Raw genomic sequence first — 4673 nt, 5'->3', positions numbered from 1 at the left:
TATTGTTTTATGATTATGTAAGATATTAAATCAATTAGAAAGTGGTTTTACATTAGTGGCCTTGAGTGCAGTTGGAGAAAATATAAATAGTCAATAATACTCTATTATAGCTTAGCGAAAATGAATTTGGATGTGGATTACCTGGAAACCACGCTAATATATAAAACAATCAGAAGAAACCTTAGGGAACTATTTCTAATTTAAAATATAATAATAATAATTATTATAATTATTATAAACAGGATTTCAGAGTTCATAAGATGACTTATTGTTCTTGGATAAGCATGTTAGGGTATACATCCTAAAGTATGTGTGGAATTTAAGAAAAGGTGAAGTGTGTGGCTACTGAAGAATGCAAATTAATTCAGAGTAGCTCTGCAGATCTCTAGGGGTGGTAATTTAGTCTAATGGGAACTTAATAACTCATATTAAACACATTACTAATATGATGCTTTGCTTACAGTAAATTAGAACCAGTGAGATTATAAATCACTTATTAAAGAAAAAGAGAGTATCTTCTTGAATTGAATTTAAATCTTCTCTTAACTAAGAAACAGCAGGTAGGAAGAATTCTTGTTGTTTCTAAATGAACTCCAATCAAGTTTTGTATTCATGTTAGAACATTAAGTAAACATATTTAATTCAGACAATTTAAAGTAGTGCCTTTCATATAATCGCATAATACTGTAAATATGAACTAGGCACTTTACCAGTTTACAGTGAGCTAACTATACACTGACCTCCATTTCATATTCTTAATGAGCAAGGATCATGTGTATTTAATTCTAAATACTTGGCAACACATTGATCAGAATTCATGCATGATTACTCCTCCTCCTCTTCCTATGACTACCACCACCACCACCTATCAAAGTATTCCAAAATTCAAATTCTGCATTAAGCATTGCTTCATAGAAACCTGTAAAATAAAGCATCATTAAGAGATTTTTTTCTTTGCATTATACAAGGTGAAAGGACTAGTTTTCCTAATACCAAGTGTGCATTTTTAGACCTTTTAGACTTTAGTTTCTATCATTACGCTGATTCACAGATATTAGTCTGATGTAGCTGTAAAGTCAGTGAAACATAACTTTATGCTCATCCATTCTTTTATTCATCCATTCATTCATTCATTCATTCATTCACTCATTTATAAAAAGTTACAGAATGCCTACTTTGTGCCAGGCACTGTTCTAAAAACTTGCACAAACAGCAGTGAACTGGACAAAGTTCACATTCTCATGGCTACTTTCTGATGAGGGAAGCAAATAATAAACAAAATAATTAAATTGTTACGTCATTTGGCCTAAATGCCTCAAGGGAAGAGCATGATAAAGAGGAGTGATGAGTGTGGCAGAAGATGGGCTTATTGTTTTATTTAGGTCTTTCATTAAAGGCTTTAGTGATGTGGTACATTATACACATAAATTAGAAGAAAATGAGGGAGTAAACTATGAAAATATCTGGGAGAAAGTCATTCCAGATATAGGGACTGAAAAATTAAAAGCCTTCTGGCTAGAGTAAGATGAGTTTGTCTTTTATAATGGGGAGCCATTGGAGACTTGTGAGCAGAGTTATGATCTCCCATATTTTTAAAAGAACTCTGGCTATTATGTGAAGACTATAACAGGGTGAGGGTAGAGAAAGACAAGAGAGATCAGCTAAGAGGTTATTGCAGTGATCAAGGTGAGAGAGAATAGCTCAGATCAGAGTTGAAGTAATGGATCTGAAGAGAAGTAGTAAGACTCTGGATATATTTTGAAAGTAGAACCAATAGGAATTGCTGGTAGAGCCAATGTGCAAACTGAAAAAAAAAGAAAGTCAGGGATGACTTTAAGCTTTTTGGCCTGAAAAACCTAAAATGATGAAATTGCTGTAACTGAGTTAGGGAAGTCTAGAGGGAAGAGTTAGCACTTGGCGAGACATCAGGAGTTCAATTTTGAACTTGTTAAATTTTAGATACTTAACAGATGACCATGTGGAGACTCAGAGCAGACAGTTGAACACATGAGTCTCAAATTCTGTGTAGAAGTCAGGGCCAGCAGTATTAATTTGGGAGGTGTCAGTAAATAGATTGTAATTCCCTAAAATATAAAGACTTTCTAAAATTAGGGGAAAACAGCAACCATTCTATAGAAAAATAGGTTAGAGAAATGAAACAGTTTACAGAAAAAGAAATGCAAATGGTTCTTTACTGTATGTGAAGATGCTCAATCTTGTTCAAAATAAGGAAAAGGTAAAATAAAGCTATTAAACTGACAAAAATCCAAAAATTTGACAATATACAATGTTTGAGAGCTTTGTGAAGATCTACTTTGTGGAGAAACATGTTCATTGTTAATTTGCTGGTAGGAATTCAGAATGTTACAACTAATATAGAGGAAAAAAATGGAAATATCTAGCCAAATTGACTTAGAAATCTAGAAATCTAACCCAAAAATATACTGGCAGAAATACCTAACAACATACACACAAAGCATGAATATTCATTGTAAGAATATCTGTGATAGTGAAATACTTGAAACAACTCAAATGTCCATCAATAGGGAATTGGTTGAAAAAATTATGGTGCATATAATGGAGAGGCATGTAACTGCTGAAAGAGAAGAGGAATATCTTTATGTACTGCTGGGGAGCAATCTTCATGGTATATTGTTGAATGAAAAAGGCAAGGAAGAGACAAGTACATAGTGTGCCATTATTCATCTAAGAAAAAAAGGTTATATGACTATATGTATCTATCTGCTTATATATATTTTAAAAACTTGGAGAATAAACCATAAATCAGGTTTTTTTAGTTACTGATGGAGAAAGGTAGGGTAGAAGAGAAAGGGGAATGAGGATAGAAATAGAAATTAAAAGTTATTTTTACTTTTTTTAAAATGTCTATAGCACCTGGTATTTCTAGGTGGTCTCCCATCCAAGTACTAACCAGGACTGATCCTGCTTAGCTTCCGAGATCAGACAAGATTGGGCACATTCAGGATGGCATGGCTATAGTAAAACTTATTTTTATATTTTAACTCGTATAGAAGAACTAGGATGTTTGATCTGTTCCCTTTATTTATGAGTTTGTTTTGTTTTGTTTACTTTGAAATATGTGAATATTTTATGTAACTATAAAATTAAATTAAATTTAATAACCCCTAAAGTTACTCTAAAATTGGCACTAAAAAATCATTTAAACTCTTTGCAACTAAGTTTCCTAAAAAGCAATTTTAAGAAGTTGAACTGTAAGGTCTTTAAGCAACAGGTTCTTTGACATGTATCAAAGAGTCTTAATACTTAGATTCTTAATAAATAATTAAATGTAGCAAACTGTGTAGAATAACAATAATAATAATTTTTTGGTACTTACTTTGTCAATGGCTCTTTGTTGTGTTTTATACGTATTATCTCATTTACTCCTCATGACTACCATAGAAGGTAAGTACTAATTATTTGATTTAAAAATAAAGAATTTTATTTCTAGGCAGGCTAAGTAACTTACCCTAGGTTACACAACTATTTAAGTGTGCAGCCAGCCAGGATTTGAAACCAGTTCCATAAAGTTTTAATATCTGTATTTTTTTTTCTCATGTTGAATGCTGCCTTCTGAAGCTTAATGAATTGTACAGTTTTAAAAGTACATATTTTTGCTGTTTGACTGTACTAGTTAATTCTAATTCTTTCTAAAACAAACAAACAAACAAAAACAAAAACAAAAAACCCCACTAAAGTTGCATTCTGCCTGAAAACAAAATAATTATTTTGTTCTTTTAAGTAGTAAGGTTAATGTCCGCCAGTAAGAGGAATTAAGATGTTTTCACTTTAATATTATCATGATTTATTTGGTAAATCCCATGTTCTTAGTAAAGTTCTTACAGTTTAAAATATTCTATTAGCACATTTGTAGGAGAAAAACTTTGAAGTTAACAACTGTCATAAAATTATTGACAAAGACAAAATAAAATAATGGTCATTTCACTAATACATCTAAAATGTCCCCTGCCACCCCTAATCCTCTTAGTGATTTTACCCTGTGCTGAAACAGTTATTTTATGCCACCGCTTACTTTTTCCTGACATTCTTTACAGTTTACTATTGTGCCTCTTCAAGGTTTAGTCTTGTTTATTTGTTTATAATTTGTAATTTTAAATCTATTGATGGGACATTCCTGCAAAAGTACTTTGACGAAATCAATTGAGCAGCAAAGCAAATAGTTGTGTCAACTGTTTGCTTGTTCATTCTATAAAAAAAAAAAAAATCCCACACAACTAATCAATAGAAAGTTGGGAGAAAAATGTAAGAGAAAGCAAGAAATCTGGCATTTTGAAATAGCAATATTTTGCAAACATAGCCAAGGCCACTCACAGACTTATTGAACATGATGTGAACTGATACACATATGGGTTCCTATACTGGCTATCAATCCTACTGAGAAAGCAGTTGGTGTGTATACTCTGTGTGACACAGTATTTTAATCATTACATTCTGACAGTTTCTACTTTGCCTTTAGAGAGTGTGTGTGTGGTGAAAAGAACTCTGGAGCAGGGGTTAGATCTAGCTCTCCTTCTATATTATATGCTTTGAAGTAAGTCACTTGACCTTTGGCTTTGTATTTTCACCTATAAAATGAGGGATTAGACTGGAAGTCCGTAAGATTCCATCGGGTCTAATTTCTGTGACCATGG

General features: G+C 32.3%; 1 pseudogene; it reads right to left on the bottom strand.

Annotated features, from left to right (window-relative positions):
- Positions 1-2883: 2883 nt before the first annotated feature.
- LOC120595296 (uncharacterized) lies at positions 2884-3002 on the bottom strand (annotated as a pseudogene).
- Positions 3003-4673: the final 1671 nt, after the last annotated feature.

This window comes from Pteropus medius, unplaced genomic scaffold (genome assembly GCF_902729225.1).
Source record: "Pteropus medius unplaced genomic scaffold, Ma_sr-lr_union100, whole genome shotgun sequence".
Classification (NCBI taxonomy): Eukaryota; Metazoa; Chordata; class Mammalia; order Chiroptera; family Pteropodidae; genus Pteropus; species Pteropus medius.
Note: the sequence above shows the minus strand (reverse complement) of the source record. Positions and strands in the feature narration are given on the sequence as shown.